The sequence below is a fragment of the Myotis daubentonii genome, chromosome 3 (assembly GCF_963259705.1).
Source record: "Myotis daubentonii chromosome 3, mMyoDau2.1, whole genome shotgun sequence".
NCBI classification, from domain to species: Eukaryota; Metazoa; Chordata; class Mammalia; order Chiroptera; family Vespertilionidae; genus Myotis; species Myotis daubentonii.
In genome coordinates this window covers 104,240,497-104,263,184 of record NC_081842.1, presented here as the reverse complement: position 1 = coordinate 104,263,184, position 22,688 = coordinate 104,240,497, and the positions used below count along the sequence as shown (strand labels likewise).

Here is a 22,688-nt window from a genome sequence, read left to right as displayed (position 1 = left end):
GTGTTGGAATGCAAAGCACACAGCCCTTCATTCCGGTTTTTCAGGTACTACCCTGAAGCTCTCTCTTCAGTTATGCTTCATATCTGTAGCCTGCAATAGGCATATTTTGGTTCATCTTTAGATTTAACCTTTTCTTTCTTCAGGGGATCTGTGATTCCTTGTTATATATACATTCAGGGGTGATATCAACTGGGTTGTAAATTCCCTGAAGGCAAGGTTGTATGGAATGCTTCTTTGTAACTTTAAGCCCAAACCTGGTGATTCCCTTTGTACAGGTGAGGGACCTGTGAGACTCGACAGTGTGCCCCATGTCACACAGACAGAGAGAGGCCAAGCCAGGAAATGAGCTCCCATGTCATGGCCACAGAGCAGGCTGCCTCTCTGCTGAGTTGCGTGGCTTGATGAGTAGCCTGGCTGCTGACCTAGACCTTACTTAGTTCAGCAGGCATAGGTTTTTGACTCAGCCTTTGAGTCTGTGACCCTGGGCAAAACATTTTACCTCTCGGAGCTCCAGCTTGCTTGTCTATGAAATGAGGAAAATTATGGCCTAGCTCCCAAAGGTGCTATGACAATCTGGTGAGATACTATATATGAAGTAAATTTTATATTGTAAGTGCTACAATAATAAAAGGTGTAATTCACGACATATATTCTTATCCTCAGCTTAATAATAAATGTTTTATTACTCATAGTCAAATTTTAAAGTTTACTAAGTTGAAATGCATATTTTTATGTTCTGTTTAGGCAAAGTCTAATTTATGCGTAGCTAAATTCTGAGGAGAGTAGTCAGAGAAGTTAAGGGCTATAGTTCCAATAGCCAGAATAGTGGCTTCAGATGAAAATGTTCTAAACCAAATATATATTTCAAGTGACTCCTGGTATCTTAAGCAAATTTCTCAGAATTCAAGACCCCAGGTAATGTTTTCAGTTGCTTGATTACCATTTTTCAGAAAGGAAGAATGCTTTTCACAAGCTCACAGAGATGCTGTTTCTTGGTTTGCAAGATCCAGCCCATGGAATAAGCATTATACTTGGGAGTGTAGTTATTCTTCACAGTGCTGGCTACCATCACCATTCAAATAAGGTCCTTATCAGATGGCCGCCTGGGCTGCGGGTGGGCGTAGTTTGGTGCATTTGTGGAATTCACCTCTCCCAGTAGAATTGGTGTCAGGTTAGCTCCTCTAATGCTCCAAGTCATAGTTTAACCAAAATGTAATTCTATTTAAATTAATGAAATAAGACTGGTATTGAAGAGACAGGTCTTCCTTCAGTTTCCTCTCTTACCTTAATTGATCATTTTAAAAAATTCTCTAGTGAGGTCTTTAATACTGTGTGTGAATATTTCACAGTTTTTATCAACATCAAACCCTCAGTTTCTCATTTTCTCTTTCCATAAAACTAAGAAATAAACACTGCACCCCATACATATATCTGACATCACTTACAGTTCATTTCGTATATGTGTGTGTATACACACATTTTTACTTATGGTAACATTTTCTTAGAGTAACTGCTACTATCAACTTCATTGGCATTAATCATCTTATTTTTAAAATAATGCTTCTCAAACTAATGGGAATATTTGAAACAATAATTCTGGGTTGATGTATAAAGATGGTAACTTGTACAACGAGGAGATATAGTAACCAATGTGTTTGTATTTTTACAGTATTCTTCATGTGTCTCTCTCCTGCCTGTAACATTCCTCAGTCACTGTCCTCTGTTGCAGCCCTCACTGACTACCTGTCTTGAACATGAAACAATGCAAGCCCCTCCACAGGTACCCTCATGACCTGACCTGCAGTCTGCCTGCCCACTTTCCAGCTCCCAGCTCCCAGCTCCCAGCTCCCACACTGGGCCCTTTGGTCCTGGAATCCCATTTCTCTCCAGCCTACTAGGCAGACTCCTCGCATAGCTTTCAAGTCAAACTTATCTTCCTCCTCTTTCCCAAGCTTCCCGTGTTTACCCTATGGACCATGTCAGTGCTCCTCAGCCCCCATGGACTGCCTGGTTGCCCATACCTCCAGCTGTTGTATTACATTTTCCTTGTTTGCCGGACTGCCTGAGAGTCCCTGCATCCTTCTACCTGCAGAGTCCAGCAGAGTATCTGCAGGCACAATTGGAACTTAGGTAACATTTGACTTAAATTTAGGCTCTCATGAAACCTGGCTCATCTTGGTAAGCATCTACCAGTTTCTTTCCCCCTGAATAGCCTCTTAGCCTTCTGAAGTGAGACAGTACAACCTTGGAAGGATAAGAGGACAGGAATTGTCCATCGATCTTGTGTAGACATGGCCAAAGAGAAAACACTGCTTCTCTGATATTGCTGAACAGCACACTGTGAAGTGAGAGGGCTAAAGCGGGGAGCTGTACATCCAAATATAGCTCCACAACACCAGTGAGGAAGGTGAGCCAGGTTTAAGAGGAAATAGTCAACAGTACCAGCATGCCGATAAAATACAGGTAACAGCTTAAATGTCCGGGGAAATCATCAGGAGAGCTGGGGGCTGCAAAGAATGGGGAGTGTTGTCCCATCCCAGGCTCTAGGTTTTTGCCATGCAGGTGTGTGCATATATTGCCACTAGACCATCTGATTTACAAGAGAAATGGATTTTTACATAAAACTAGAGGCCCGGTGCATGAAATTTGTGCACAGGGTGTGTGTGTGTGTGTGTGTGTGTGTGTGTGTGTGTGTGTGTGTGTGTGTGTGTGTGTTCCTCAGCCCAGCCTGCACCCTCTCCAATCTGGGACCCCTCGAGGGATGTCTGACTTCCCGATCAGGCCTAAACAGGCAGTTGGACATTCCTCTCACAATCCAGGACTGTTGGCTCGCAACGGCTCGCCTGCCTGCCTGCCTGCCTGATTTCCCCTACCTGCTTCTGCCTACAGGCTTGATCACCCCCTAACCACTCCCCTGCCAGCCTGATCAACACCTAACTGCTCCCCTGCCAGCCTGGTCACCCCTAACTGCCCTCCCCTGCAGGCCTGGTTGCCCCCAACTGCCCTCCCCTGCAGGCCTGGTCACCCCTAACTGCTCTCCCCTGCTGGCCTGGTCACCCCTAACTGCTCTCCCCTGCAGGCCTGGTTGCCCCCAACTGCCCTCCCCTGCAGGCTTGAGCGCCCCCAACTGCCCTCCCCTGTAGGCCTGGTCCCTCCCCTGCTGGCCTGATTGCCTACAACTGCCGGCCCCTACCAGCCATCTTGTGGCGACCATCTTTGACCACATGGGGGCGGCCATCTTGTGTGTTGGCATGATGGTCAATTTGCATATTACTCTTTATTATATAGGATTGCAGGAATTTTAAATTCTGATTTAATTTTGTGAAAACACTAGACAGAGCAAATAAATATTATCTATGGGTTACAATTTTCTATGTGTAGTTTCATTGCGGGGCTGCTCCAGGTCTGTCCTTGGGTTTTCAGCCTGTACCTTTTGTGACCTAGAGCCTCGTTACCTGACACCTGCTCCAAACCTCTCCCTCATTTTGATTCACTTCCCTTAACTTGGTATTTTTCTTTCTCCCTGAAATTGATGTTTGTAAGACAAGCTTTGAAATAATTTATAGTATTTTAGAATTTAATGGCATTGTATTTAATTTGGGATGAATACTCCTTCCTGGTGCTGATGTGTTAGGCTGAAATATGTGGAAATGTTTTTACAGGTCAAAATGGCATTTTCATATGGTTCAAGCTAGTATGTCAAGCACTTGGGGAAATTTTTATAATTAGAATCAGGTCTAATGGGAGAAGGGGGGGCAGAGAGATTTTCTTAGAATAATTATGAAGAAACAGCAGTATGATGAAAATATTTTAGGTATGCCACATATGTGGACCCCTTATGTTGTCACATCTGCCTCCATGAATGGCTTTGCTTGGATTGAGTCAAGTTGATGCCCACAGGCATTCAGTCCTTTTCAGTGGGCCTACTCTTTGGGTATTCAGTACAACTGCAGTTTTCTGAGTGAGAACGCATGAGAGAAAGTTCTTTGAAGTCTGCCTATTGGAGCTGATGTTCCTTTAGGTATGCTACTAATAAAAAAAACTGAATCCTATGCCTGCTTGTTTTCCTCTTGAAATGTTTACATAAGGTAGATAAATTGATAGGAACGGATGCATTTAGTTTACATCAAATAGATAGGAATTATGGCATTTGTGGAATTCACCTCTGACATAGCTTTTAATTTCCCACCATTATTTTCCCAGGCTTCATTTTTTTCTTATTTAAAATGAATTTCAACTTACTTCATGTTAAGCATCTCTGTAAACTGCCTTACTTTGCAGGGGTCGAGGGGGCACGCTAGGCAGGGTCTAAATCAGCGGTTCTCAACCTGTGGTTCACGACCCCTTTGGCGGTCGAACGACCCTTTCACAGGGGTCGCCTAAGACCATCCTGCATATCAGATATTTACATTACAATCATAACAGTAGCAACATTACAGTTATGAAGTAGCAACGAAAATAATTTTATGGTTGTGTCACAACATGAGGAACTGTATTTAAAGGGCCAGAAGGTTGAGAACCACTGGTCTAAATAAATAGTCAGGTGAGTATATTAGAGAGAGTGCTTGTCTGGTGTGAACTAAGATTGTAATTAGATAGTAATTCATGGGAGAAGTGAGGGAGGCAACATGGGTCTGGGATGGGGAAGAAAGTTAAGGTTAGAGATGGTGCGCTTTGCCACGCTGGTTGCAAGATTACTATGTTGCTGAGAATGTCTTCCAGGATCTAGAAGGAATAGGGAGGCCATTAGAGCAAATCACTTGCAAATCAATTTTGAGCACTCAAACTGGTTTGTGTGTTGGCCAGCTGGTTAGAGTCTGTCTGACTTGCAGTTTCATATAGACTGTAATCTGATTATCAGCAGTGTGCATGCTGAGTCCCAATGTGCCTTCACAAATATTGGGTGCATATCTTATAGTCATTATTTCTAGGCCTTAGAATGAAAATAGAGATAATAGGTGAGGTATTGTACTGGTGGCTATAGATACTTTTTCATTTTAGATACATATATATGGTATATATATTTTGTTGTTGTTTGCAACATGAAATTAAAGTGAATATTTTAGGGTAAAAGGAAAAGGGAATATTGATGTTTTACATATACTACTGTTTTATTTATTCAACAGTGATCATAATATGCTAATACATTGATATAGTAGTTTACTTTTTGAGGACATCCACTATTCTTTTATTTATTTATTTTGCTACATATAATATGGGTATTACATTCACAGTTTTGAAACAAATTTTTATCTTATTTAAAGTTTTCATTGTTTAATATACTGGGTTGAAACAACCAAAAGAAAAACAATTTACCTGTGAGTTTTTAAGGGTCGTATGTTACTGTGAGCCCTGAGTACCGTGTACCCAGTCATGACTTGAAGGACTGTCCTCTTTATAAATGCATCCAGGAAAACAATTAACTTTGCAGCTTTCCAATTAGTCTTTTAGCCAGTTTACCTAAGTTGCTTTCAGACGCCCACTGAGGACTTGTTTTCAGTATTGTTTGAGCCTGGCAGGTACAGGAGGAGCGCGTTTGGACAGGTAGATGCTCCTCCCCTAAAGGAGTGTGGAAGGCCCTGCAGTGCCTGAGTCCAGAGACAGCTTGTGCCCGCACCATTTTCTTGGATCTCTTCTCTTGACTTGTGGCCTGAGAGTCACACAGCTGAGTGAGTGCTCGGGTTGTACTAACATCCAAGTAGCCTCCTGTTACCATTTTTCTTTCTATAAACTCCTTTATACTGCAGAGAGCTTAGTATTATTTTGTTTCTGCTGCTTTCTTTTAATACTGCCATCTTCTTCGGAAGCAACCAGGATCTTGATATATTTAGCAAAGGGTGCCCTCCAGAATCATGGACTTGGAAAGGGTTTCTCTCTACTCCATGTCCTCAGCCGAAAGCCAATGATATCTGCAACCTAAGCCTACAGGCACACCTTCCCCTGGCAGCTGAAATGTCTATTTTCTATCTTGTTAGGCACAACAACAGTAATATTAATAAGAGTGAGGGTTCAGCAAATGCTGGCTAATTGTATTGTTTGGGATTATTCTAAATTATTCAGTTATATTTAATTTATTAAAAGGACATTGGATTCAAATTACAGATCTGTGAGTTATCTGGGCAGATTCCCTAACCCACCCATGCCTCAGTTTCCTATTTTCTAAAACACTCATCATGGGATCTATTTGAGGATCCACTGAAGTATTACCATAGTATTACCTCACTCAGTCTTTATAAATCTTTCATTGTGGTAAAAAGTCAATAGCTAGTTGCTACCTGAATGGTAGTAAGAATTAGTAACCCCCTTTCAAATGAACGGCAGACATGTGCTACCTGTTGCCCGAGTGCTAGAGCTGGCCCAGGTTCACACAGTGTGTGAGGGGGAAGAGCTGGGTTGGCATGCAGCTCCCTAAGTGCTGTTCTCTCCTGCTGCTGCAAAAGTGGTGTTCACATGCCGATTATTACCTGCCGTCTCCTTTGGGAAAACGAGGAAGTCAAGTAGCTCCAACTTGACTGCAGTGTAATGACTTGAGACAACCGTTTGTCTGCTGCAGCCAAGTGGTGCCGTGAATAAATCACAAATCTTTCTAATTTTACCTGTTACCCTACCCACACTAAAGGTCACTACCAGCACATAGTGAGTTTACTCAGAGCTTTAAAAAGTCGTGACTGAGAGCGTGGGTGATGCAGGTAGACATGCTTCAAGGTCAGAGCTCTGCTTCGTACTCGTGAACCACTTAAGCCTTAGTTTGCTCAGCTGTAAAATAGGGTTAACCCTAAAGTTATGTGAGGGCTTTTAAAATAAATAAATAAGTGTGTGTGTGTGTGTGTTAAAATATTCAGTAGACTTGGACATGTATTAAAACTATAAAATGTGTGTTAGTGGTTGTTGCTTTAGTATTAAGGCTAGAAGGACAGTCTGTGCCATATGCATTCTAATATGTTAGAAAAAGTCATTTAAGTAATTCACAGAAATTAGTATTAGAAATTGCCTTGCCCAGCTGGCATAGCTCAGTGGTTGAGTGTTAAACTATGAATCAGGAGATTGCAGTTTGATTCCTGGTCGGGGCACATGCCCGGGTTGCAGGCTGGATCCCCAGTGTGTGGCGTGCAGGAGGCAGCTGATCAATAATTATCTCTCATCACTGATGTTTTTCTCTCTCTTTCTCTCTCTCCCCTCCCTTCCTCTCTGAAATCAATAAAAATATATTTTTTTAAAAAAGAAATTGCCTTATAAGAGAAATTGTGGACTCGCTGGTATGAAGAACTTAATGGCTGTCTTACACCAAGTGAAACTTAATCATTGCTCTTCTTCAAATGCATTTTAGTGTACATTTTTTATGTACGGTTAGTAAGTGTCAGTGACAGATCAAATATGCTAATTAGGTAGAAGATGGAGAGCAGATGTTCTCTTCTGCCCATATTTGCCATATAAGGAGTAGAAAGTTTGGAAATACTGTCAGATCAGATAGGAGCCTGGTTTTAACCCCTGTCCTGAAGCAGGGTTGAGTCTTGTTTCTTGTTCATCTTAATGTCTTCCATGTGACTCATCCTCTTCCTTTTAACCACATGGTCATGGTTGCCTCTGCTCTCCCCCCTCTGCTTCACAGTTGTAGGAACTGCAATTGACCCTTGCATTAGTATTAATGGAAAGCTTTCCATCTTGCCATGGAAGAATCTGCAACCTAAAGAGTTTGAGACTTGATCAGCATCATGCAGCTGGCTGGTGACAAATGGGAGGACCAGTTCTCACCATCTTTGCCAGTGTCCCCAAGCATTCCTGTGTTTGGTTCAAGCCTTGGGTTCTTGATAACACCCCCGAGGGCCTCTAATGACCATGGAATCTAGGCCCCCCCCCCCCACACACACACACACACACAAACATTACTGTGAGGGAAGGCAATGAGTTCTTGCGGAAATAAGCGGCTTGCCCAAGTCACCCTGATCACTTTTGGCACAGTCAGCACACAAACCCTGGTCATTTTGCTTTCTCCCCCCAAACTAAACTGCTCCATGCCTGTGCCTGTTGTGTGTCCTGGGGACTGTGGGTGATTTCAGCTTGAGTTCACCTCACTTCTGTCCTGCCTTCAGAGCATGCTTTTTTTTTTGGGGGGGGGGTGTAGGGAGTATCATGGTTTTCCTAGTTTTTCTTAATTTGAAGGCATACATTAAATAACAAATGGCCATTCTTATCTCCCCTATCTTAAATTTTGGTGGCATTTTCTCATAATATAGCATGAAATATTATACTATGTTAAATCATTAGATATCAAGAAAGGAAGAAAAAAGCAGGCAGACTGAAGGGCACAGACACCACTAACCTAAATAAAGCACACCACTCTCATTTAGCCTTCCTTCTCCCACCCAGAGCCCAACGCACGGAGCCCTCTCAGCATGTTGTCTGTGGCTGGGAACATTTCTCCTCTTCTCTTCATGAAATAGTTTCCATATTCTGACTAATTATGCTTTTCCTGTAGGCTACATTGTTAAGTATGTCAGCAATCTAACTGCCCCTGGAACCCCTCATCCCAACTCACACATACCTGATTGCTTTTCAAGTAGGTGTTGGAAGCAATAGGTTTACCATAGGATTTTGCTGCAGTACTAAGAGACACATCTACTTGATCCCTAACTTCAAGGAGGAAAGACTGATAACCTCAAACTGGTAGAAATGATAATGAAATAAAATATCAGCAGTATCTGGCTCTTTCCCCGAGCCCTGCTATGTAGATGATAATATAGAAACAAACTTTGCTCTTCATTTTTCTAGTAAATTGGAATCTTTAATTAGAAAGAAAGTTGTTAAAAATGTTAACATACCTCAAATGAAAGTAGATCCAACTTGAGAATATGATATAAAATTCTATAATAGACAGATCTTAACCTAATACATCAAAAAGTCACTTTGCCATAGACTCACCTATCTTTTAAAGTCCTCTTTATAACTTAGAAGGGGTCAGATCTCCATGCTTGATTCTTGTTTTCCTTAATCAAGCGAAAACTCCCTAATGATTTGAACATAAACCAGAACCAGGCCGTTGCTGAGCTGTTTGTCAGTAGCTGGGCAGTTTTCTCAGTGCCTTTTCTGACATGTTTTAACATGATTGCCTAAGGATTTAGAATGAAAATTGCCCTGTTCATTGTGGTACAATGAAAAGATTGAGATTCTTTTATCAAAATGAGGCAATCAGAATAGAAAAATTACTGTTTTCCTTCTGGTCTTTTTTTCTAAACATAAAATGTGAGTAAAAGATTATGAAACAAATTTAAGTTTTGGGTCTTGGTAAACAATTACAAGGCACTTTCGATTTGTGATAAAAAAAAATTCTCTAATAGAAATGATTTCCAGGACATCATTTCTACATTCGAAGGCACATGCACACATACACACTGTACATTTTCTGCCTGCCTGCCTCGTACACAGTGAAGCTCTGGGAAGGACACATGGCGCCTGTGTCAAAAAGTGGTGCCTTCAAAGACATATCATTGAGTTAGCGTTCTAATTCCTCCCCTTTCTTCAGACCTCAGATTTCAGCAGAGGTGCAATCAGTCTTAATCAGTGCTGCGTCCTATCAACCACAGCTTTTCAGACAATTAGAAAAAAAGTTTTTATTTACCTTTCATTGCGGTAGTTGGTTGTCCATTCACCTGATACTGGTGTCTTTAAGTTGAAACAGGCTTCTCAACTCTAAGTAAGAATACACCTTAAAACTAAGGTTGGCAGGGATGTGGGGTTTTGGGGAAAGCATGGAAAATAAACATTTTCCTCCCCTGCCAGAGAAGGTAGGTGCTTCCCAACCCGTCTTGAGATGGTCCTCTGGGCACCTTGCAGAGTCTCCTGTTCAGGAACAACTGGAGCAACTTGCTCTCTTGCTAATGTCAGTGACTCACATCGAAGAGCAGGTGAGATCTGTAGACTGGGGCAGAGCAGTTCCTGAACCAGCAGGAATCAGACGGTGAGTCACCTGAAGGAAACACGGAGGGCTGGGCCTTAGGATGCCAGAGGACTCTTTAAGGAAGAGGGGATGAAGTGTGGGCCCTACGAATCAACCCAGTGTTTCATTCTTCTGCTTCTTCTTTCTTTCCTTCTTTTTTTTTTTTTTTTTTTTTTGAAGGGGGAGGGTTTCCTAATGCTAGTAAGAAAATATGCATTTACAGCCTTCTTGCTAATTAAATTTTGGCCCAAAGGAATAAAAATATATTTTATAAAAGACAAATCCTTTAAAGATTTTACATACTACTTAAAGACTAAAATTGTAATGTATATATATTAGTAATTGATAACTTTGGAAATGTGTAGTCTTATGCAAGAATCTAACGAGCTCTACAGAGCTGTTTTTTACAAATACACAAATATAAATATTAAATTTTTAAAAATAAAGTTACTTAAGGGGAAAATTCTCTGAAACTTTTGAATTTTATTCTTTGGCGGGTTGGGGAGGATCAGTACTGTTTTTATTAAAAAGATTTAGAAAGAGACTATACCTGGCAACTAAGGGGTGAGGTACTGGCTAGAAAGGTGGGGTGGGCTAGGCCCAGGGTGTTTAAGGGCAGACTGATAAACCAGGTCCTGGCAGCTGCTGAGGAGGTGCCTGAGGGTAAGCTTCAGGCACTGGGGTGACCAGCTGGTTGTCAGGGGTTACATGGTACTTGGGTCAGCCTGGAATCTCCCTCAGGCCACCCTGCCTTGTCTGCCTAGCTCATTCACTGGCCCTGATCCTGTCCGTTGCCTTCCGAGTTCACTTCATTGACTTTTCCATCATCAGGCGACTCACTATAGTTCATCTTGTCCATGTCCTGCATGTCCTCTTCATCTTGTTCATCATCCTCCAAGCCCTCTTCACTGTCTTCATTCTCCTCTTCCTCCGCATCATGGTACTCTGAGGCTGGCCTGACAGTAGGTACCAGATTGCTGTCTTTGTCTTCGATGCTCTGGAGCCAGGCCTGATGCTGCTGTTCTTGCCGAGCAGCTTGGTCTCATCCACACAGGGTCGGCCTGATAAAAGTACTGTGCCTCCGTTACGCAGGCAAGAGTGAGGGCTCAAGGCGGACATGGCGGCAGCTGACAGCACCAGAAGCACTTGAATTTCATTCTTAAAACACTAGAGAGCTTGTTTTGTTATCTTCAAAAATCTTTGCACAGTAATGAATTTATATAATCAGATCCCTTTTTCTTATGTAATTAATTTTAGAACTTTCAGATAAAAGTCTCCAAAGGAGTCCAAGACTTTCTTGAATGCAATATTTGAACAAATAAGTGAAAAATAAAAATATAATTTCATGAAATGGAATTAAAACCTGTTACTATCATGGATGACAATAATTGAAAATAATAATCAAAGATGGAAACTTTCTTGAAGGTAGTAAATCAATAATAGGTTTATGAAGTGTTTATGCCTTAAGGAAATAATGGATTGTGTAGTTGGTTTTCTTTCCAAGTTTGACAGAAAAACAAATGTGTTTGATTTAAATACCAATAGTTGAATATCAATATTATGTTACTTCTCTTCCTTTTTCCTAATCAAACAAAAACAAACAACTTCAATTTTAATGGTTTTTTCATTCCATTCTTTTTAGAGAGGGTTTATTATGTGTGGATGAGTAGCTAGCCCTAAGGAATGCCTCTGAACAAAAATTAGCCAGCTTATTTAACATTGACTCTGCTTTGTGCCATGGATTTTGCTTTTACCATCTGAAGCCAGTTCATTGTAGACTTTAGTTTGAAAGACTTGTCCTTCTTGGGTTGAACTTTTTGCCACTTGTCACTATGATCCATACATGGATTATGTACTGCTCTTAATGTGAAACCTAAGTGGCAGAACAACAAATGGCCAAGTCTTAAAAAGCATCAGTTCAGAAGGAGAGAACATCCCTTACAGCCTTTTTCAAAGTATGTTGAGCAAAGATCCTCTCTGCAAATTCTGAGGATTATCATCCCAGATTTTCAGTGGTGTATACAAAATCACATTAAAGAGCTTATTTGGATAAATATTCCACAAGCTTCTGCTAAAGAAATGAAGACACTCTGCTATCCACCTTAAATTTTAATGCATTTATTACTTCGGTTGACTTGTCCAATTGGGGTCAACTAACTAAATATTGATGTTTTATGTTAAAGAAAATTCCTGAGTATATCAAGCTGTTGAAATTGTTTTTGATATACTTTCCTATTTTGAATTTGAAGGGAAAATGTTTTGATAATTTAGGAGTCTATTTCCTGGTTTTGAGTGCCTTTAAAATAGTCTCTGAAAGGAGGCCAGTGCATGAAGATTATGATAGGCCTTTCTAAGTTTGAAGAAGGACCTGGCCTTTGAAGAAGCAACTTGACTTTCTCTGTGTTGGTGTTGTTGTTGTTGTTTTTAAACAAAGATCTCCTCATGGAAGAAGGAAGGGGCAGTAAGTTGCCCTCTTTTTCTCTCCCTAAGGGTGGGGTTGGGGATGAAATAGGCTTTTCCTTCCTTAATATAACAGTGGGATTGTCGTATTTAAAAGTTTCTTTGCTCAGTGATGCAAATTAAATCTAGTAATGAAAAAGTTAACATGAGGCGTACCCATTCGCCTTCAAGCATATTATGCCAGTCTCAAGTTGGGACTTGCTAAAGCTTGGTCTTACTTAACATTCAAAAAGGGAAGTATAGTACACGTTTAGTCATGAAAAAAAGTGTAACACTTTAATAAAAAGAGCAGCTAAAAACCAGCCCATAACTTTATTATTGTTCAAATAACTGAAAGGTTAACCTGCAGAATTTTTTTCTGTTGATTTTTCTTATAGCAAGTCTCACATTTCCTAAGAGCCATAGGAGACTTTATAACAATAATTATCTTGTTGTTTTCTTAGAATAGCCTATTAAATGCAGGGAAGCTCTTTTAATGACATTGTTTAGCCATTACAAGCCCTACATTTATTTTGAATAAAGGGTGACATTGTGGGTTGTGTTTGTACTTCTCTACCTCCATCATGCTTTAAAAAAATGTGTGCTTTTTTTGTTTTATTTTATTTTTTTAAATATATTTTAAAGGGAGATGGAGAAAGAGATAGAAACATCAATGATGAGAGAGAATCATTGATTGACTGCCTCCCGCACACCCTACACTTAAAATTGTGCCTGCAACCCAGGCATGTGTCCTGACCAGGAATCAAACCATGACCTCCTGGTTAGTAGGTTGATGCTCCACCACTGAACCATGTCAGCTGGGCTGTTTTATTTTTTTAATATAGTTTATTTTTTTCTTCTGATATTTATTGTTAAAGATGTTAAACCTTCACACAAGTTGAAATAATATTTCATGTAGATTTCATCTAGAGTTACAAATGGTTAATGTTTTTCACATATCTACACACACACACACATTTTGGGTGGACCTGTTTGAAATTGCAGTCATTGTGATAAATGCCTCACTCCTAACTGCTTCAGCAGCATTTCCAAATAACAAGGACATTCGTCTTCCTAAACACAATACTATTATCAGTCAAGAGGTTAATTTTGAAATAATAATATTTTTAAATATTTCATCTACATTAAAAATTTGCAATTTCCCAGGAATACCCTTTATAATTTTGTTGTTATGGAATCCAATCACTGGTCACCTTTTACATTTGGTTTTACTGTCTTTTTAGACTTATTTCTTCTTCAGAACAATCTCTCTGCATTAAAAAACAAAGTTTTTCTTTAATCTCCTTGGCTTTTGAAAATTGCTTCGCTCTGTATCTACTAGGTCCATCCTATGGGATGTGTAGTAAGGGGATTCTTTTAAATGTTTCTGAGGCAATTAGCCTGAAGTCACCATTGGGTTTAGAATTTTGAAGTCCAATAGGAATATCTACAATCTTGTTTTGGACATAGACCTGGTTCATGGATCACTAATCACAAAGTCAGGATATCCAAAGTCACTATTTGCGGGGGAAGCAGGTATACTGAATGACTCATTCACTTTATTTTGGTTTCAGGATTATGTAAAACAATGATTTTAAGTGAGATTCCAAAACCTTATTGATTTTTCAAAATGCATTCTTGAAGAGACAGAAGCAGCTGCCTGTGTGGCTCGGTGCTTGAATGTTGACCCATGAACCAGGAGGTCACAAGTTCAATTCCCAGTTGGGGCATGTGTACGGGTTATGGGTTTGATCCCCAGTGCAGGAGGTGGCCAGTTGATGTTTCTCTCTCATTGATGTTTCTGTCTCTCCCTCTCCCTCTTCCTCTCCCTTCCTCTCTCTGAAATCAATAAAAACATATATATTAAAAAAAGAGACAAATACTCAAGTAGAGAATGTGTTTCTGAAATCTTACAAGAAATGAAAATTAAGTAATATTATTGGTAAGTCTTTCTAAATCCTGGAATAAACTCTTTTCCTACTTGCCCCTATTTATTGGGAGACATAAGCAGATATATTATCAAGGCTTTCCTTATTCAGTCTTCTAGTCCAGCGGTCGCCAACCTATGGACCGCGGACCACTGGTGGTCCATGAGTTCCGAAAGGTTGGCGACCATTGTTCTAGTCATTCCCGTTGCATGTGACTTCTTCCTCTCTCCTCCCTTCTTTATTGGGCTTCTCTGCATTGACGTGGATCTGGGCTCAATGTCCACTCCTCCAGTGTTGGTAGGCATAGCATTTGTATCGTAATCTCATTTTTCTCTGTCACAATACTCTCAGATGCATTCATTTCTTCTTAAAGGAAAAAGCACATATAAAGAAAGGGCCTCCAAAGCCTCTGTAGTACACTAATTCATTATTATAAAACAAAGGCAAGCAGAGTCTCATTGTAACATAGCTCATGATGCTCTGTCTTGGACACCCTGTCTTTTGCATGTAGCCAGAACATACAACAAATATTGTATTAACAGTCTTATTATTTCATCACTCTGTTCAAGAAAGTCACTCTAATTGTGGCTCACATGCAGTGGCTGAGAATTTGTGCTGAGTATAATTATTACAAACCCTTTCATGTTCCCTAGCTGAGATTGATATCTTTAGGTCCCTGTGCCTAAATTACTGTGTTTAATCTGTCATTTGAAATGATTTGTATCTATTAGGTCTTCTTTAAATAAAGCACTTACATTTTTCTGGTATGAGAACTTCATGTGTAATGGTTGACTAAAGGGGAGGATGGGTTGAGATTGAGTTTGGAGATATACCTGCTTCTGCTGCTGTTCTCATATCCATATTCTCTCCAGTACTGGCTACTTGATCCATCTCCTTACTTTTGAAATCTTGTTTGTGAGAGGCAGTGATAGGAGCCCAGTAATGGGTCTAATAGACTCCAATGTGGATTTCAACCTCTCCGCTTAACAGCTTTTTTTTTACTTTGAGCAAGTCATTAATATATCTGAGCCTCAGTTTCTTCTTCTGAAAAATAAGCATGGGAATGGCTACCTTATAAGATTGTGAAACTTAAATGTACAGGGTAGTTAGAATAGTAGCTTTTGTTTTGTGTTTTTATTTGGTCAGAAGGGAGAGGGAGAGTGAATAAGTGAATGAATGGGTGTGCCTGTCTGAATGTAAAGTTGGAATGATTAAAAATTGAAAAGACTTCTCAACTACAAAGTTAAGTAATTCTATAATATTTTGGCAGCCCTTAGTAAGCTCTTGGGTTTCCTTTAATGGTGATCCGATGATTGCTTGAAATACTCTTTATTCTTTCTTTATAGCTTTCTCTGCTGAAAAGAAGGAAGCTAGGACTGGCTTATTCAGACTATCTGAAAATATGGGAAAGTGTAAAATCTGAGGCCAAATATGTCGGGGGGAGGGAGGTGGTCTCAGCTGGGCACTGCATTCAGGTCAATGCTTCATTCTCTATAGTTCAGAGCTAAATAGAATAAAAAGGGTAAAAGTACAGAGTAATGTGATGTAGTTTTAAAGCAAAAGGCTAATATTTTAAACTAAAAAAGTACTCAGCTATGCATGAGGTGTAATTTCTTAAGATGACTATGGCTACTTAAGATCATATACACCCATCTAATATTGATGCTGAATTGAAAAAATAAAGGTAGGCATTCCAGTTCTGAACCCCGGGTGTCACGTTTGTGACCGTGAGTTTTATTGCAGCAGTGACAAAAATTCACATGCTAAGTGAGGTACGGAATTTTTTCAAAACACTAGTTTACCTACTTACTGTAAGTCTCGAATTCCATTTTCTTTCTCTATTCTTGCTTTTATCTTTCTTTTTTTGTCACTCCTCCCCGTGTTTTCAGCTTGCATCCCTACCACTTGGTGTCTCATCTCCCACCCACTCCACTTTTTCTATAAATACTTTATACTGGAATGAATGGGAGGCTGGGACTCAGAAACCCAGGTAATGTGGAGTCTGAAATGTCGGCACACTACCTGAATGCAGTGCCCAGCTGACCCACGCTAGTTTCTCTCGGTCACGTGGCTACTCCCACCATTGGGTTTGCACCTCTGCTCCGTTTGCTCATTCCCGTGGTACATTGTAACTGCACTGCACGGGAAACACAGGAGAGCTGCTCTCCTGGTCTTAGACACCCTTAGGGAAAGTCAGAGTAATACAACTGTTGTTTTTCTTCCTTGGAACTCTTTGAAACTGACTTGTCCTTTATGGCAAGTTGAGTGTTGCGTGTAGCTCCTCATTTCCCTTTACAAACTGGGGCTCTACCCCACCTCCTCCTTAAAATTACCACTGACCTCAGAGTTCTACATTCAACACTCTTGACCTTCCCACAGTGTGTGGTTCTGCAGACTATAGCTTTCTCCTGAATCTCTCTTGCTCCTTGGCTTCCAGTACACCGGACCTTCTGTTTCTTGTTTTAACCCACCAATCCCACCCCCATCCCAGTCCCAGGCACTTCCCCCAGATCCTCTTGCCTGTGTCCATGGGATTTGGGTAACATGGCCTCTGAATTACTCAGCTCGTTCCTTATTCTCTCCCGGTCTTAGAAAAATTTCACCTGGCCTCAAATCTAGCCGTGTCTTCAGAGCCCTGGATCTGTATTTTGCACCCCTCTGTCCAGCTTTTGTCCTCTTGACCTCGCTCTCTCATTGTGTTTCACATACAGGATACCCAGACCCTGCTTCTTGGTCTTCATGATCCAGTGCATCACCCAAGCTCGTGATCTCCAGAGCATTACCATTCAGTTGGGGGTGGTTGAGATGGAGATTATGGACCCACGGAGAATACATGTTAACCACAGTTAACGCATAATCTCCTGTTCTCTAGGGGTCTTGGACTCAAAACCTTTCTGAACATGTCACTGAGGCCCATGTCCAATTTTCCCTGGGCTGTTGCCTGTATAGGGGCAAGACTTTTTCAGTTGATCTCCTGACCTCAGTGGCTGTTCTTCAACCCAGAATCATCCTATTTGCTGACAAATTGATGTTCTTCTAGGACATAATGCTTCACTTCAGAAACCTTCAGTGGTTAGAGAAATGCCACAGCAGGATCTGCACTCTGCCCAGGCTCATCGTCTAATTCCCATGCTGCAGCCTCAGACCCCCAAAGCCCCTCATGATCTGGCAGCAGCACAATGCCCTCCTCGGCCCGAGCCTTGCTCAATACTGCTCTCTGCCCAGTGCTCCCTTTTGGGTGCTTGGTTTTCTCCTTTAAGGTTCAGCTCACATTTCCATTTTCTGCGAGCCCTTCCTCAGTTTCTTCATTTGCAATCAGGTCCCCTTTCCTCTGAGCTCCTATGGTGAGTTAATTATGGCTTTCATACAGCTTACCACATTCGATTCACTGTGGCCTGTGTGCCTGACCAGCTGCGGCTTCCACGGAGAAGTGCACGAAGAAGAATGACCAGATGAACCCATGAATCTCTATGTGGGACTTTACTCCTTTCAAGAACTCTTAGTGCTGGAGGGCCGCCCAAAGTACTTATAGGGTCCACGAACCATTCATACCCCTGAGGTTACTGAAGTTCATTTGTGTTGAGACCTCTTCCTCCCTCTGCAGGCGCCACCTCCTTACCATTCTCACTGCTGGGGCCCAATGTCAACCCTGGAGGCATGCAGCTTGTCCTAACTGTCAGGTGGTAGAGCAGAGCCTCTGCTTTGCTGGTGTTGCCACAGGCACTGTAGACGAGGTATCCTTTACTTTGTCCTCAGACTTCTTTTCTTTTCTCCCTCAACAAGGAGTCCTGTAACATCTGTCCTGTAGTGTTGCAGTGAAAGATAGCGAAGTAGTAATCTTTATCAAGTGCAGAGCATGGTGTCAGCCACAGCAAGTGTTCAGTAAACAAGCCACGCTGCCTGGTGAGGTCCTGGGAGGTTCTGGTAGCTTCTAGGTCAGGCCTAATTAGCTGGCGGCACCAGGGCTAGTTATGGCCCACACAAGAATACTGCGTTGTTTTTGTAGGGTCACAGAATATGGGGGTGGCTACGGAAATTTTGAAAATATAGGAGACTGGATTTATGAATTCTCTTGAGAACATTAGAAGATTTGAAATTACAAATATAGTGTTTAAGAGTATGAGCTTAGAGGCAAGAATCTGAATTAGAGCTCTAGCCCTGCTCCTTATATGCCGGGTGACCCCATGCACATTGCTTAACCTCTGTTTCTCAACTTCTTTATCTCTAAAATGGAGATAATAATTTCACTTTATAGGCTTTCTGGTATTATTAAATGGAACAATATAGTTAAAGCTCTTGGTACACAGTAAGTAGTAGGTAATGTGTGTAGCTTTTGTTGTCACTGATGCTAGTTTTACTACTGTTATTGCTACTAGTTAGGCACCCTGGACTCCAGTTCCCTTCTGTGCCAGCAGTTGGCACTGGATAGTAGATGCCCCCACAGTAGGGTATGGACTTTTAAGGTAGCCTAGTCCTTACTCTGGCCGGCCACCTTATATCTGCCCCAGTCTCTTAATAACAATTTTGTGTTTCCTGTTGACAGATGCCTCTCTTGGACATTCTTAAGATGGCTGTGTGTAAATCAGTCTGGACGGAAGTATGAACCTCAGGGAACATTTATCTCAGTGCTTCTTCATGAGTGTCCCAGTCCATAGCTTCAGTGCCCCTGGCAGCTCATGCTCAGCCCTCACCCTTGACCTACTGAATCAGAAACTCAGGGGTGGGCCTAGTAGTGTTTTTAAGAATCCCTTCAGCTGATTCTGGTACCAAGTAAAGTTTGAGGACTACTTTGGTTTGAACACAAGTGTTCTCTATTCATATTGTCTGTTTTTGGTTTCATGTAAATTTTAAAATAGTGGGTTTTGTTTCTGGGCACTTTAAATGGTTTGTGAGTTCCACACTTTCCTTAGCTATGCTCCCTGCTGTCTCCTAGCTATGCTCCCTGAGGCATTAGACCGGTAGGGAGTGGGTTCTTCCTCTAGAGCAGAGGTTCTCAACCTTGGCTGCACATTAGAATCACCTGGGAATCTTTTTAAAATCCTGATTTCTGGGCCTCATCCTCCGGAAACTCTGTTTCTTTGTTATGGGCGGGGGGAGCACAACATTAGTAACAAAGAAACAGAATTTCCGGAGGATGAGGCCCAGAAGTCAGGATTTTAAAAAGATTCCCAGGTGATTCTAATGTGCAGCCAAGGTTGAGAACCACTGCTCTAGAGGCTTGTTCTGTTAAGAGTTATGTGAACTTTGACCTTTTAACCTGCTGGAGGAATGAGTTTACCTGGAGGTAAACTCCAGGCATTTTGAGAAAGAAAATTATGGAAGGAGCTTCTTTTAAATGGATATGAAATACATAAAGTGATGGTTTTGAAAAGATTGAATAATTCTTTTTTTAAAATTTTTTATTGATTAAGTTATTACATACTAGAGGCCCGGTGCACAAAAATTTGTGCACTCGGGGGGAAGGGAGGGGTCCCTCAGCCCGGCCTGTGCCCTCTCGCAGTCTGGGACCCCTCGGGAGATAACGACCTGCTGGCTTAGGCCTGCTCCCGGTTGGCAGAGGGCAGGCCCAATTCCTAGGTGCAGCCCCTGGTCGGGCTCAGAGCAGGGCTGATTGGGGAGTTGGGGTGCTGCCCCTGTCATGCACAGAGCAGGGTGGATTGGGAGGTTGCGATGCCACCCTCAGTCACGCTCAGGGTAGGGCTGATAGGGGGGTTGGGGCACTGCCCCCTGTCACACTCAAGGCAGGGTCGATGGGCAGGTTGCGGCGCCACCCCCTGTCACGCACAGAGCAGGGCCAATCAGGGGGTTGGGGAGCTCCCCCTGTCACGCACAGAGCAGGGCCGATAGGGGAGTTGGGGCACCGCCCCCTGTCACACTCAGGGCAGGGCCGATGGGGAGGTTATGGCTCTACCCCGTCACACACAGAGCAGAGCCCGTGGGGCGGGGGGGGGGGGGGGGGTTGTGGTACCGCACCCTGTCACACACAGAGCAGGGCTGATCAGGGGGTTGGGGTGCCTTCCCCTGTCACAAACAGAGCAGGGCGGATAGGGAGGTTGTGGCCCCGCCCCCTGTCACACACAGAGCCACAGGGCAATCAGGAGGTTTGGGCGCTGCCCCCTGTCACACTGATCCCAGTGCCGGAATGCCTCGCGGCTCCGCTGATCCCGGTGCTGGGAGGCATATTACCCTTTTACTATATAGCAGTGGTTCCCAAACTTATTTGGCCTACCGCCCCCTTTCCAGAAAAAATATTACTCAGCGCCCCCTGGAAATTAATTTTTTTTAAATTTTAATAGCAATTAAACAGAAAGATATATGTATTAATGTTTCTACCTTTTTTGTAAAATATAGTAAAGAAAGGTGTAAATTAGAAACATTGAAGTTTGAAATTATGAAACTATTTATTGAACTCAGAAGAGAAAGGTAATACAAAAAAAGTTAAAACAAATGCACCTGTGGCCATCACCGCCCCCCTGGATCGCTGCAGTGCCCACCAGGGGGTGGTAGTGCCCACTTTGGGAATCACTGCTATATAGGATAGAGGCCTGGTGCAGGGGTGGGGGCCGGCTGGTTTGCCCTGAAGGGTGTCCTGGATCAGGGTGGGGGTCCCCACTGAGGTGCCTGGCCAGCCTGGATGAGGGGATGATGGCTGTTTGCAGCTGGTCACACACCCTTCAGGGTGGGGGTCCCCACTGGGGTGCCAGCCCCCCACTGGGTGAGGGGCTGAGGGCTGTTTTCAGGCTGGGGGTGACTGAAGCTCCCAACCGCTCCTTTTTTTCTTTTTTTTTTTTATTCTGCACCAGCTTTAGCTCTGAGGCTCCAGCTCTTAGGCCTCCACTGCTGAAAGCAGGTTTCTGGCCTTTGTTTACCTTCTGTATTTGAAACAATGTTGTGATCCTGCTGGCTGAAGCCTGGCGACTAAAGCAGGTTTCTGGGGTTTTGTTTAGCTTCTATATTTGTAACATAGTTGCTTAGAGTTGCAGCTCAGAGGCCGGCAGTAGCAGGCGGGGAACGTTGGAGTCCTCTGTCACTGAAGCAAGCAAGCCTCATGTTAGTTTCAAGCTGCCTGTCTGCCGGCTGCCATCTTGGCTCGCAGTTAATTTGCATATCGCCCTGATTAGCCAATGGGAAGGGTAGCGGTTGTACGCTAATTGCCATGTTTCTCTTTTATTAGATAGGATGTGTCCTTATCCCCACATTAACCCCCCCCCCCCCCACTTATGCCCTCACCCCCCTGTTGTCTGTGTCCATTGGTTAGGCCTATGTGCGTGCATATAAGATCTTTGGTTGATCTCTCCCCCTTACCCTCACCCTCCCCTACCTTACCTCTGATGTTTGACGGTCTGATCAATGCTTCTCTGTCTCTGGATCTGTTTTTGTTCATCAGATTATGTTGTTCATTATATTCCATAAATGAGTAAGATCATATGATATTTATCTTTCTCTGACTAGCATATTTTACTTAGCGTAATGCTCTCCTGTTCCATCCATGCTGTTGCAAATGGTAAGAACTCCTTCTTTTTTACCACAGCATAGTATTCCATTGTTGAATAATTCTTTTAAGATTCTAATTAATAACTTTACACTGGCCATCTAACTTCTGTGGTTTGGGAGTTCTCACTGCTTGTCTGCCTTCTCCTCTCTCATTTACAGTAAATTTTCTTGGTTTCTCAAGAATTCTTCAGTATGAGGCAATACCCTTTCACCCTTTGCCTGCCCCAGGGATAGTCAGAAGACCTTTTCCAGTAATAACAGTTATATTTCACTTTTCACAAAAGCCCTTAATTGTGCTCTAAGCTCACACACTATATCAAAGCTACTTTAAAAAAAAAAAAAAAGAACCACACACACACACACACATAAACAACATTCTCTTTTGTGTGTCATTAATGGCTGTGGTATAGTATCCCATTCTATAAGTATTCCATAACTTAGTATTTTGATGCCAGTTTGGGAATTTGTTCTCAAATAGTTGCTTTGCATTTTGTATGATTTTAAGATGGCTTTACTATGCCTTTTCTCTAAGTTCTTGTTAGATTATTCTACACACCATTTACTCCACTTTTGATTATGATGTTATTGCAATAAAATTAAATATTTGTGTTTATGGAGGACAGATTTACTATTGAAATTTTATCTTGAAAGACCTTTGTAAAAATTGTGTACATTATCTAGATGCAGTTTTTTATAAAACTGTATTAGAGTCTGCTCATGAATATGTAACATATTCAGTAAAAGTACTGTGCATTTAGTGACATCACCAACAGTTACCATGATCTAATTCTTTTATTTGAGAGAATGAAAATCAGACTTCAAGAGCGCTTTGTAAAAGGAGAGTTTGGGATATTGCAATAGACTGCAGTTACTTACCCGAAACCAATAGTACA

At 42.0% G+C, this 22,688-nt stretch overlaps 2 protein-coding genes and 1 pseudogene across 4 annotated transcripts in view; 1 reads left to right on the top strand and 2 right to left on the bottom strand.

The window, feature by feature from the left end:
* The window catches only part of P2RY14 (purinergic receptor P2Y14), a 105,012-nt gene extending 95,257 nt beyond the window's left edge, over positions 1–9,755 (bottom strand). For both annotated transcript variants that reach the window (XM_059688125.1, XM_059688127.1), the window contains exon 1: positions 9,617–9,755. The gene's annotated coding sequence lies outside the window, so the exon portion shown is untranslated. The remainder of the gene's footprint in view (positions 1–9,616) is intronic.
* The window catches only part of MED12L (mediator complex subunit 12L), a 394,672-nt gene that overhangs the window by 247,389 nt on the left and 124,595 nt on the right, over positions 1–22,688 (top strand). The window lies entirely within an intron of this gene.
* On the bottom strand, positions 10,704–11,053 carry LOC132231867 (anaphase-promoting complex subunit 15-like; annotated as a pseudogene).